Genomic DNA, 13,662 nt, shown 5'->3' on the forward strand with positions numbered 1-13,662 from the left:
TTGAACTCACAAAACACGAGATCACGACCTGAGCCAAAGTTAGATGTTTAACCGACTGAGCCATCCAGGTGCCCTGTGCCAGACTAATAATTTTAACATCACACATAGAGTGAACAGGATCTTGAAACTCACCCATTCCAGCTCCCATCTTGTTTCTCTTGACCATATTGAAGGAGGACCCTGGCTGCCTCCATTTTGACTTCAAACTTTCTTGGGTTCTTCTTTCCAGCTTGTCTCTTGGCTCAGGCAGAAGACCCTGAGGGCAAAGCATCCCCTGATGGGAACCAAAACTCCCCCCTCGAACAAGGAGGACTGCCCCAATCAGCAAGACCCAACTTGTGAATGACTCCAAGATCCATTTTACATTCACTTATAGCCCTGAGCATCAGCTACAGCATCCCTGATACGTGCTGCCCACACTAGGCTTGAAGAGCCCCAGTGCTGGCGACTCCGCTATTTCTCAAGATTCCCCCTAACCATTGTTTTAAAGATTTATTTATTTATTTATTTACTTAATCTCTACACCCAATGTGGGGCTTGAACTCACAACCCTGAGATCAAGATTCACGTGCTAGGGGCACCTGGGTGGCTCAGCGGGGTAAGCATCCGACTTTGGCTCACGTCATGATCTCACCATTTGTGAATTCTAGCCCCGCGTCGCATTCTGTGCTGACAGCTCAGAGCCTGGAGCCTGCTTCAGATTCTGTATCTCTCTTTCTCTGACCCTCCCCTGCTCACATTCTGTCTCTCTCACTCTCTCAAAAATGAATAAACTTTAAACAAAGTAAAAATCAAAAACAATTTGAAAAGTCACATGCTCTACTGACTGAGCCAAGCCAGGGACCCCCACTCCCAAGCCATTTTTGGACAACTTCTATTGACTCAAAAAAAATTTCTTTTTTGTTTTAAATTCCAACTTTAAAAAAAAGTAAAAAAATAAATTTCAGCTTTATTGAGATTTTAAAAAAAGGTGTTTTTTTTTTTAATTAAAGGTTTTTTCTTAGAAAAAGTGCACTTCCTCACAGGTTTGTTTATAATCCTACCTCTAGTCCTCCCGTAGAGGACATGCTATTTGAAGGAACCTCCTCAAAAGCTGTCTTCAGTAGGGCAATCAGGTTTAGTTACTTCAAGCATCCTTCTAGTGGCCAGTTTGTTTTTTTTTTTAATGCTTATTTTTGGGAGAGAGAGAGAGAGAGAGAGAGAGAGCGAGCAGGGGAGGGGCAGAGAGAGGGAGAGAAAGAATCCCAAGAAGGATCTGAGCTGGCAGCCTGAAGTGGGGCTCGAACCCACAAACCATGTGATCACGACCTCAGCCTGCAGTCAAGAGTCGGAGGCTTACCCCACTGAGCCCCCCAGGCGCCCCTTGTGTCCAGGTTTTAAGTTCCATCTCCAACCGTGCCACTTGTCCCCTGGACATACGTGGCCTCTGTAGTTTTCAAGGGCTATAATCCCATAGAAATCCTTCCAAGAGAATGGAGACACTGCTATAGACATACAGGGTGTGATTTTGACACAGGACTTGTCGCAAGAAGAGATGCCCATAGGAGATGGAACTGAACTTGGCTCCTTGCTAATAATTCAACAGGAATTTTAAAAAAAATAATAACTCAACAGGAATTAATAATGTAGCTCGAGTTTACTGAGTACTTCTGGGCCAGCCGCCATTCAAAAACACTTTGTGTGCATTATCTCAGTGAACCTTCACTGCAACCCTGTGGGATGGGGGCTCTTATTCTCAACCTCATTTTACAGAAGAGGAAACTGAGGTGCAGAGAGTAACTTGTCTAAGACAGCCGCAGCTGGTGTGTAGCACATTTCAGACCCCAGCAACGAATTCCAGACCGCTCGGACTCTCTCAGTCACTGGTGTTCGTGGCTTTGTGCGTGGCCAAGATTTTGAATTTTAGCATTGTTACAAAGCAGCAAAGAGTATCTTCCTCTCAGTCTTGATTTCTGCTAATCTGATAGTAAATAATATTATTCCCTTATAGCAACATTTACACAGCAGTAGAATGGGACATAGGTCCTCTTCTTCCAGACTTATGAGCTTGTATCCAATGTACCGTATCATTTGGCTTCTGACTTCAGAATTTGAAAAAAACAGAGGTCGAACGTGACATTGAACCGGGTCCAGAGTTCCGGATACGAAGTCCAATGCAGTCAGAAGCTGACACATGACCATGGGTGATTCCCTCAGTTGTAAAAGGAGGGCATTGGATTCCACCCCGCGCTAGCTAAGGGATCTCCTAATGCTCAGATCTCACGTCCAAAAGAGTAACTCTCTGCGGGGGGGTTTCCCCGGGAACTGCGGCAGAAGGAAAGAGCAAACATATCTTGAAAAAGGCCGACTCTCCGGTGCCCCTTGAGTCACACACAACAAATTGAAATGAACAAATGAGTATCTGTTCCCTGCTTCTGATGTGTGAGACTGTCAATGGCAATGGTTACTATGCTTAGGTTTTTCACTGGCTCTGTTGCCCCTACTAAAAATAAGCTGCCAGTGTTGGGGTTGAGTCATTTTCATACATGAGTATGTGGAGGAAAAAAGTGACAAAGGTCATAGAGGCTCTGTGTACGATGATTTCCCTTCTGACCAGATACCACACCTTGTTCCCAACACCCAGCCCCTCTTTTTTGTTTTACTTCAGATAAGCCATATGGCTCAAATAGAAAAAATATTTGACCATATGTTATTATGTTTTAGATTGTGCATATCCTGTTCGCTGCTTGTGGATTGGCCTTGTCCTTATTTTTTAACTTTTCTGAGGAATAGAGGTTGATATTAACAGCATTTGTAACTGAACTTTATAGTTTGCACAGTGATTGCATATGCATATATACATATGCATAGTTTCTTTGGAATAGTTTCTTTGGAATAGTCAGCCGTGCCTCTGGTGATGTGGCAATCTGACGATGGGTTCCCAGCATTCTTTAGAGGTGGTAAAGTGTTATCAGGACAGGATCCATCCCAGGCAATTTGTAAAGTAATGTTGTCTTGTTTTAAGGGAATCTTTCTATTTTATTATTTTTTAGAATATATATGTATATATATATATATATGTTTTAAGTTTTGTTTTTTGTTTTTGTTTTTGTTTTTGAAGTAGAGAGAGTGATTTGGGAGGGACAGAGAGACAGGGAGAGAGAAAGAATCCCAAGCAGGCTCCACATTGTCAGCATGGAGCCAGATGCAGGGCTCAAACTCATGAACCCCAAGATCATGACCTGAGCTGAAATCAAGAGTCAGATGCTCAACCGACGGAGCCACCCACATGCCCATTTAATATATTTTGTAATGTTATTTATTTACTTTGGAGGGGGAGGGGCAAAGAGAGAGGAAGAAAGAGAATCCCAGGCAGGGTGCACTAATGTCTCAGAGCCCAATGCAGGGCTCAACCTCATGAACCGCAAGATCATGACTCAAGTGGAAACCAAGAGTCACTCAACTACTGAGCCACCCAGGTGCCTCCCCTTATCATCTTTCTTTGTGATCCAGCACAGAAGGTCCTCAAACAAAAGTGTCCAAAGCAAACATTTTATTTTAAAAAGCAAACTTCCGGGGCGCCTGGGTGGCATAGTCGGTTAAGCGTCCGACTTCAGCCAGGTCACGATCTCGCGGGTCCGTGAGTTCGAGCCCCGCGTCGGGCTCTGGGCTGATGGCTCAGAGCCTGGAGCCTGTTGCCGATTCTGTGTCTCCCTCTCTCTCTGCCCCTCGCCCGTTCATGCTCTGTCTCTCTCTGTCCCAAAAAAATAAATAAACGTAAAAAAAATAATAATAAAAAAAATAAATAAAAAGCAAACTTCCTCCCTGAATTAGCTCTCTTGATTGGGGGTATCACCATCTACTCATTTGCCCAAGCCAGAAACCCGTGAGTCCCTTTGTGTCACCTTCTAAATCCAGCGGGTTCTGTCCATTGGTTCTCTCACATATTTTGCACACCCATAACCACTGCCATCACCTTAACATGGGGATGGGGAGGCAGGGAGGGAGATTAGATAGATACTTATGGAATGCTAAGAGAAATATCTGAGATCAGTTGAAGCATATACACCAAGACGTTAAGCTGGTAAACCAGACAACATTTTTGTCCCCTACCCACAGTATTCTGCTTCCCCCTCAACATATCAGTAGCTTTACCTGCAGAGCTCCCAAGATGGAGAAAAAATACTTTTATTTATTTATTTTAATTTTTTTTTTACATTTATTTATTTTTGAGAGAGAGACAGAGTGTGAGCAGGGGACAGGCAGAGAGAGAGGGAGACACAGAATGTGAAGCACGCTCCAGGCTCTGAGATGTCAGCACAGAGCCCTATCTATGTGGGGCTCGAACTCACAAACAGTGAGATCATGACCTAAGCCGAAGTCGGACGCTTAACGGCTGAGCCACCCAGGCGCCCCGAGAAAAAAATACTTTTAATCACTGCTAAGACTTAACCAGGAGTTGAGATAGAAAAAGAACATAGGGGAAAAGTCCTCACTATTCGGACTAGAAGATTGGTAGGACGGAGGGAAGGAAAACAGGTGTGAAGAAAATAAAACTATCAGATATAGAATCCACATTTTTCGAAGTCCACGTTTTGTCCCAGGGAGTAAGAGGTGTGTCGAATAAACGAACGTACCACTGACGACTCCACCCTCTTCTCCTCTGGGGCTCAGGAAGATGCTACCCTGAGGACCACCCATAGTAACCTGGGGAACAAGGGCATCAAGTTGCCTGTGGTGCGTGGTTAGGTCCTGGGAGGCCTTGAGGCTTAGCTTTGCAAGCCTAGCCTGGGAACTTGGTGGTGGAATTGGATGGCGGGCAGCAGGTGGCTCTGAGGTGAGGGCTGCAGGGAAGGCTGCCGTCACAGCCGGACTTCAGAGACATCTCACATAACATCGGAGTCAAAAGAGGCCAGATGAGACCAGGAGTGATCCATGGGGGGTGGGGAGGGAGGCCTGAGTTGCAGTAGATCAAAACTTCAACTTTAAAGGCCAGCTGAGGGGCGCCTGGGTGGCGCAGTCGGTTGGGCGTCCGACTTCAGCCAGGTCACGATCTCGCGGTCCGTGAGTTCGAGCCCCACGTCAGGCTCTGGGCTGATGGCTCAGAGCCTGGAGCCTGTTTCCGATTCTGTGTCTCCCTCTCTCTCTGCCCCTCCCCCGTTCACGCTCTGTCTCTCTCTGTCCCAAAAATAAATAAACATTGAAAAAAAAAATTAAAAAAAAAATAATAAAAAAAAATAAAGGCCAGCTGAGTATCTAGAGACCAGGAAAGCAAGGAATATCACTTGCTTGAGACCAGCAAGAGACCAGAAGACTGAGAGCAAAGGTCCCTGTGTGGATTCCGAATCCCTGAGAACTTCCTCCAAATAATATACACAAATGAATTGGCATTTAGAAATTGGCCCATCAAGTGGGCCAAAGACACGCTTCTCCACTTCTCCCTCATACTCTAAGGACTCCTAAGGGGACGACCAGGCAGGGGAGGAGTTAGCTAAAAGTCTCCGTATTCTTGTGCAAGGGAGCCCACACACGCTTAGGTCCTAAAGGGACTGTTTCAATAATCCCTTTAGACCAAGCTTTCATTTGACCTAGGTCTGTTCTGTGAGTGAGGTCTCAGGAAGTAGGTCAGCTTAGGTTCAGACAAGACAAATCATTTTTTCTCTGCTTATCTGAATCTGTGAGTTAACCTCCTAGTCAAATCTCTGTCAGATTACTTTCCCCTTGGTAAAATCTTCCAGGATACCTTCACCTAAATAACCTCCAGAGAGAACTTTCTTCCCTCTTTACCATCACCATACCTTGTACATATTTAGATTGCACTGGGGCGCCTGGGTGGCTCAGTTGGTTAAGCGGCCGACTTCGGCTCAGGTCATGATCTCGCGGTCCGTGGGTTCGAGCCCCACGTCGGGCTCTGTGCTGACAGCTCAGAGCCTGGAGCCTGTTTCGGATTCTGTGTCTCCCTCTCTCTCTGCCCCTCCCCTGTTCATGCTCTGTCTCTCTCTGTCTCAAAAATAAATAAATATTAAAAAAAGAAATTAAAAAAAAAAAAAAAAGATTGCACTAAGCACATGGTTTATGCTTCCCAGGCCTGCCTCCCTCACTAGACTGCTCATCTTTTTTTTATTTTTATTTTTTTAATGTTTATTTATTTTTGAGAGACAGAGTGTGAGTGGGGGAGGGGCAGAGAGAGAGAGAAGGACACAGAATCTGAAGAGGCTCCAGGCTCTGAGCTGTCAGCACAGAGCCCGACGAGGGGCTCGAACTCACAAGCCATGAGATCATGACCTGAGCCGAAGTCAGACGCTTAACCGACTGAGCCACCCAGGCGCCCCTAGGCTGCTCATTTTAAGGGAAAGTACCGTGCCTGATTTATCTTTTTATTTATTTTTATTTTTTTCTTTTTTTTTTTTAATTTTTTTTTTCTTTTTATTTTTGGGACAGAGAGAGACAGAGCATGAACGGGGGAGGGGCAGAGAGAGAGGGAGACACAGAATCGGAAACAGGCTCCAGGCTCCGAGCCATCAGCCCAGAGCCTGACGCGGGGCTCGAACTCCCGGACCGCGAGATCGTGACCTGGCTGAAGTCGGACGCTTAACCGACTGCGCCACCCAGGCGCCCCAAACATTTAAAAAATAATAATAAAATAAAATAAAAATATTTTTTTAAAAAAGATAAATCATCGGGGCGCCCCAAACATTTAAAAAATAATAATAAAATAAAATAAAAATATTTTTTTTAAAAAGATAAATCATCGGGGCGCCCCAAACATTTAAAAAATAATAATAAAATAAAATAAAAATATTTTTTTTAAAAAGATAAATCATTGGGGCGCCTGGGTGGCGCAGTCGGTTAAGCGTCCGACTTCAGCCAGGTCACGATCTCGCGGTCCGTGAGTTCGAGCCCCGCGTCAGGCTCTGGGCTGATGGCTCGGAGCCTGGAGCCTGTTTCCGATTCTGTGTCTCCCTCTCTCTCTGCCCCTCCCCCGTTCATGCTCTGTCTCTCTCTGTCCCAAAAATAAAAAGAAACAAACAAACAAACAAACAAACAAAAAAACGTTAAATGTTTATTTACTTTTGAGAGAGACAGAGACAGAATGCAAGTGGGTTTAGGGGCAGAGAGAGAGGGAGACACAGATCTGAAGCAGGATCCAGGCTCTGAGCTGTCAGCACAGAGCCGGATGCTGGGCTCGAACTCACAAGCCATGAGATCATGACCCGAGCTGAAGTCGGCCACCCAACCAACTGAGCCACCCAGGTGCCCCCCCAAATTTTTATTTTAAAGAGAGAGAGTGCAAGTGGGGGAGAGGGGCAGAGGGAGAGAGAGAATCTCAGCTCATGCTGAGCACCGAGCCTGATGAAGGGCTTAATCCCACGACCCTGAGATCATGACCTGAGCCAAAATCAAGAGTTGGACACTCCAACAACTGAGCCACCCAAACAACTGAGCCACCCAGGTACTCCTGGGTGTAGGTATTTATCTTAATCTTGGCCTAGAACCTTCACCCTGGGTCTAACACAGGACCCAGCATTTACTAGGCAACAAATGTTGGCTGAATTGCACTGAGTTCTCAAAGATGGTGAATTTCAAGAGTGTTGTTTGGCATCACTGAGAACTTCCTCCAAATAATATACACAAATGAATTGGCATTTAGAAAACATAATTTCTTCTCATCTCCATTCCTTTCCTTAGCATGCCTGTTAATAAGTGTGTCAAAATTAATTTCTCAACCAAAATGAATTTGCAGTGTAATCCCCAATGAAATCTTTTAAACACTTTTGGAAATGGGCTTTGGGTTTGTCTGATGTTTCCTAAAATTCTAATCTATTTCTTTCTCATCTATTTACTTAGGAGACTCAAGTGAGGGAGTGGGGGTAGAGTGGGGACCAAAATTCAGGTTTCTTGCCGCAAGTCTCACTGGATGCTTACTTACTCCAGAGAAAACAAGTCCCCTTGTACATACTGGACTCCTCTCCCCAAGGACAATGAAGATTTCCTGGATCGCCCTATAGATTGCCAAATGTTAACCATGTGATGTTTGGAAGATGGGATTGTATGGGTGATTTTAATTTTCTTCTCTGTGCTTTTTTGCACTTAGCACATTTTCTTTTTTTTTTTTTAATTTTTTTTTCAACATTTATTTATTTTTTGGGACAGAGAGAGACAGAGCATGAACAGGGGAGGCGCAGAGAGAGAGGGAGACACAGAATCGGAAGCAGGCTCCAGGCTCCGAGCCGTCAGCCCAGAGCCTGACGCGGGGCTCGAACTCCCGGACCGCGAGATCGTGACCTGGCTGAAGTCGGACGCTTAACCGACTGCGCCACCCAGGCGCCCCCACTTAGCACATTTTCTATAGTGAGTATGTATCTGTCTGATTGGGGGGAAATCCAACCCACTATTTAAAAAATTTATCTTTTAGGGGCATCTGGGTGGCTCAATTTGTTAAGCGTCTAACTCATGATTTTGGCTCAGGTTATGATCTCACAGTTCATGAGTCTGAGCAGTGCGTCAGGCTCCACACATAGAGTGCAAAGCCTGCTTAGAATTCTCTCTCTCCCTGCCCCTCCTCCCTAGCGTGGGGCTCCAACTCACAAACCACGAGATCGTGACCTGAGCCGAAGCTAGAGGCTCCACCGACTGAGCCACCCAGGCACCCCCAGATTTATGCATCTTATTCGGACACAAAGACTTTTGAACTCCTCTGAACCTTTTTTTTTTTGTTAATTTTTTTTTCAACGTTTATTTATTTTTTGAACTCCTCTGAACCTTTTTAAGAGAATTCCACAGCTAGACTGTCTCACCAAGAATATTCAGGTTTGTGCTCTAGTTTGTGATCACTCGTCATTTCACACAGCCATAGGTGGAGTGCCTTGGGCACTGGGAGTCCTCTTTTCTCTTCTTCTTTCAGTGACCCTCTCTCCACCTGTGAGCAAATGTAGTTTGTGAAACTGGCGAACTTGATTCACACAGAAATAACTGTAAAATTTCCAGAAGGCTAGACAAACAACAGGACTAGTGATTTCAGTCTCCCAGTGATTATAGTTATTGTGCTTAGGAAGAAACACCTCCCTTCCTGCCCCCATCAACTCCTCCCCTCTGCTTGCCCACACTAGTGTCCTCACTATTTTTGTAAGGCCAAAGAATCTCTTAAAATGGGATTTCCTTCCTTTCAGGAATCAAGAGTAAACATTGGCTCTAAAGTTCACAACATGACCTGTTTTCCTGAATGACTCTTAGTCTTAAAACAATAATCTCAGCCCTAGTGGGTGCTGGAAATTTATCCAGGTGGTTTACAAAAGGAGGCAGGATTACTGTCTACGCAATTAGGTGTTGACTAATGGACCAAATCTCAAGGCCCTTGCTCCTGTCTTTCACTCCCACCTACAAATGAGAATAGGATTGTAGAATTGCAAGAAATCTTTACAGATTCTGTAACACACCTCGTCATTATGCAGACGAAGCTGAGGCTGGTAGTCCTTACTGCAGCGATTGGCACCCAGTAGGTACTCAGTAACTACAGGCTTTTTTTGTTTTTGGCCTCAGTTGTTCAAGTCCATACCAGTCATACTAGAACTATAAGTTTCTCAATGTAAAAGCCATTTTCTTTCTGCTCTATCATATTGTTATGTGCTTCTATTGCGTTTACTATAAAGCCATTATCTTCATAAATTTTATTTAACAGCTTTACTGAGATATAATTTATGTACCCCACAATTCACCTTTTTATTTGTTTTTATTATTTTTTTAATGTTTATATATATTTTTTTTATTTTTAAAAAAAAAAATTTTTTTTTTTCAACGTTTATTTATTTTTGGGACAGAGAGAGACAGAGCATGAACGGGGGAGGGGCAGAGAGAGAGAGGGAGACACAGAATCGGAAACAGGCTCCAGGCTCTGAGCCATCAGCCCAGAGCCCGACGCGGGGCTCGAACTCACGGACCGCGAGATCGTGACCTGGCTGAAGTCGGCCGCTTAACCGACTGCGCCACCCAGGCGCCCCAATGTTTATATATTTTTGAGAGAGGGAGCACAAGCAGGGGAGGGGCAGAGAGAGAGGGGGACAGAGGATCCCCTCTGTCAGGGGCTTGAACTCATGAACCATGAGATCATAACCTAAGCCACAGTTGGATGCCTTGCTGACTGAGCTACCCAAGCACCTCACAATTCACTTAAAATTTTTTTTATGTTTATTTATTTTTGAGAGAGAGAGAGAGACAGTGCATAAGCGGGGGAAGGGGACGGGGGGAGCAGAGAGAGACAGAAACACAGAATCCCAAGCAGGCTCCAGTCTCTGACTGTCAGCACAGAGCCTGATGCAGGGCTCGAACTCGTGAACCATGAGATCATGACCTGGGCCGAAGTCGGACACTCAACCGACTGAGCCACTCAGGCGACCCCTACAATTCACCTTTTACAATTCAGGGGTACCTGGGTGGCTCAGTCGGTTGAGTGTCCGACTTCGGCTCAGGTCATGATCTCATGGTTCACGAGTTTGACCCCCTCATGGGGCTCGCTGCTGTTAGCATGGAGCCTGCTTCAGATCCTCTGCCCCCTCTCTCTAGGCCCTTCCCTTGCTTGTGCTATCTCAAAAATAAATAAACATTAAAAAAAAATAATAAAGTGTACAATTCAATGGCTTTTAGTATACTCAGAGTCATGTACAATCAATTTTAGAGCATTTTCATTACCTTCAAAAGAAACCCCATACTCATTAGGATCACTCATTTTCCCTCATTCCCCCACCCAGCCCAAAGCAACCACTGATCTTTCATATGTGGTCCTTTGTAACTGGTTTCTTCTACTTAGAAAAATATTTTCAAGGTCCATCTCTGTGTAACATGTACTTTATTTCTTTTTATTGATGAATGATAAATATTCCAAGATAGACATAGACCATTTATATCTATTCAATATTTGATGTATATTTGGCTGGATTTTATTTTATTTTATTTTTAAATTTTTTTTCAACGTTTTTATTTATTTTTGGGACAGAGAGAGACAGAGCATGAACGGGGGAGGGGCAGAGAGAGAGGGAGACACAGAATCAGAAACAGGCTCCACGCTCTGAGCCATCAGCCCAGAGCCCGACGCGGGGCTCGAACTCACCTGCGAGATCGTGACCTGGCTGAAGTCGGACACTTAACCGACTGCGCCACCCAGGCGCCCCGGCTGGATTTTATTTTAAACAAATATGGCCTTTGAGAGCTAGTAGAAGCTTAAAATCAAGATATAAACATATGTCATATCTTCCTTTTTAAAGTTTATTTATTTATTTTAAGAGAGAGAAAGTGTGTGCATTGCATACATGCAAGCGGCTGGGAGGGGTGCAAGGAAAAGGAGAGAGAGAATCCAAGTAGGCTCCTCTGTGCTGTCTGCGAGAGCCTGACACAAGGCTCCACCCCATGGACTGTGAGATCATGACTTGAGCTGAAATCAAGAGTTGAATCAAGAGTTGGACACTTAATCCACTGAGCCACCTAGGCGCCCCTATCTTTCTTCTTTGAATTCTTTCTATCTATCTATCTATCTATCTATCTATCTATCTATCTATCTAGAGATATATAGAGAGAATGTTAGCAGGGGAGGGGCAGAGAGGGGAGAGACAGAATCCCAAGCAGGCTCTGTGCTGATAGCCAATTTCGGCTCCTACTCAGGAACCATGAGGTCATGACCCGAGTCAAAATCAAGAGTCGGTGGCTTTACTGTCAGAGCCACCCCGGTGTCCCCTTTTTAAAATTCTTATTTTAGAGAGATTGTGGGCACGCGAGTGGGCGAGAGGGGCAGAGGGAGAGAATCTTGAGCACAGAGCCCAACAGGGGCTGAATCCCCAGACCCTGGGATCATGACCTGAGCCAAAATCAAGAGCCTGATGCTCAACTGACTGAGCCACCCAGACGCCTTTATAACTCAGATCTTTCTTCTTTCAACATTCTTTCAACGTTCTTTCTATGTTGAATTTATGCCTAAAGGAGCATACTTATGAAAACTTTATTATAAACTCATATCTAAAAACCAACACTTCCCCCCTACATTTTCTTTTTTCCTTGTCTTTCTTTAGTAATCTCCATGCCCAAGGTGGGGCTGGAACTCATGAGCCACTGGGAGATCAAGAGTAGCACGCTCTAACAACTAAGCTAGCCAGGCACGCCTCCATTAAATTTTTTGATGTGTATGATAATATTGTGGAAAGACAAAGTACAGCTTTGCCCTAGCTTTTCCTGCTCCTCTGGCTCCCAGGAAAATAAGGATATGTATATTTATATGTATGTATATGAATACCTAGTTGACAGCCCCCAGGAGGGGAAAAAAGAAAAGAAATATCGGGAGCAAGACTCTTGACACAGTCATATACACTAACAATATAAGGGTGGATGTGGGGTGAGGTGAGAAAGGGGGGCAGTATAGACGGCTATAAGGCTTAGTATTTTCTTTTTCGTCCTTCTGAGTTTACAGGTTGGCCTTCGTCCAACTTCCATATCGTTTTTGTGGGTCTCCAGGTGGGTCCAGGTTGGAAGACGTTGGGGGACTAGTTCAAACTTGGTAGGAAGAACTTAAAGTTGTAAACAAGTCAAGGGTATTTATGATCACGGGAGTGGCCTATTCCTCCCCCCTAAACCTTCTTTTATCCAAGTCCTGCCTTTTCTTCCCTATTCTTAGACCAGACCGGACGCAATACGCCTTGAGTCACCTGCCGCGGAGGAAAGGAATTTTGGGGAGTGTCTCCCGCCTCCTCTAGGGAGCGCAAAGAAGACCGGAAGGCGATCTTTGACTCAGCCCGCCGGAGGCTTGGGTGTTGTGTCATTCCCCACACGTGACGCTCTCCCAGGCGGCGGCGATCTCCCGTATCATGGGACTTATTCACCCCAGTCTCCACCCGTTTCCTCCTGGACTCCCTAACCCCTCCCTTCCCCGCTTTGCTCCTCTTCAAGACTAGAAGAAAGTAGGCTGGCTGGAGCCAGGAAATGCCACTCTCCCAAGTTGGACGGGAGAAGCACCGAAACTCAGTGTTTGGGAAAGTGCGAGATGTGGCGTTGCAGTTTTATCCTTCTCCAGAATGCTTGGCACTTCCTCTGTTTCAGGCTGTCCTTACTCTCGTTATCCCCAAATAGTTGTATCGAGACCACCTTATCACTCAGGGAGACCTCGCCTTAGTAAGGTTGCTGTTCCTCTCCCTCAGTTTCCCACTCTTCTCTGAGCCTGAGATTCTTAACCTGAACTGGTCTGAGCCCCACATCAGCCTCCTTCCCGTTCTAGCTGCGTGACCTTGAGTGAACCACAACTTTTCCGGGCCTACTTTCCTGGTCTGTGAGACGAACGTCTACCGCACCACGCCTGGTGTGAGGAACAAATGAGAAAGCCCTTTGTGAGCTGAAAAAGGCAGTAGAAATGTTAGCTATGTTAATTCTGGACTGCTAGTCACTCTCCCAGAACCCCTCCCTTTCCTTTGGGACCCGCCCAGCAAATCCCGCCGGGGGCTGACAGTTCTCGCCACCCTCCTCCCGCACCCTTTCCCATTGGCGAACGCGCCCGCCGCGCGGCGCCCAGTGGTGACGCCACGGCGCCCCCTCCGCCGGCGCACGATGACGCATGGCCCCGCCCCCGGCCGCGCCTGGCCTCCCGCGGGGCCCCGCCCATCGGGCCGGCGGAGGGGGCGCCGTGGCGTCACCACTGGGCGCCGCGCGGCG

This window comes from Herpailurus yagouaroundi, unplaced genomic scaffold (genome assembly GCF_014898765.1).
Source record: "Herpailurus yagouaroundi ecotype Mexico unplaced genomic scaffold, PumYag 189, whole genome shotgun sequence".
Taxonomy (NCBI): domain Eukaryota; kingdom Metazoa; phylum Chordata; class Mammalia; order Carnivora; family Felidae; genus Herpailurus; species Herpailurus yagouaroundi.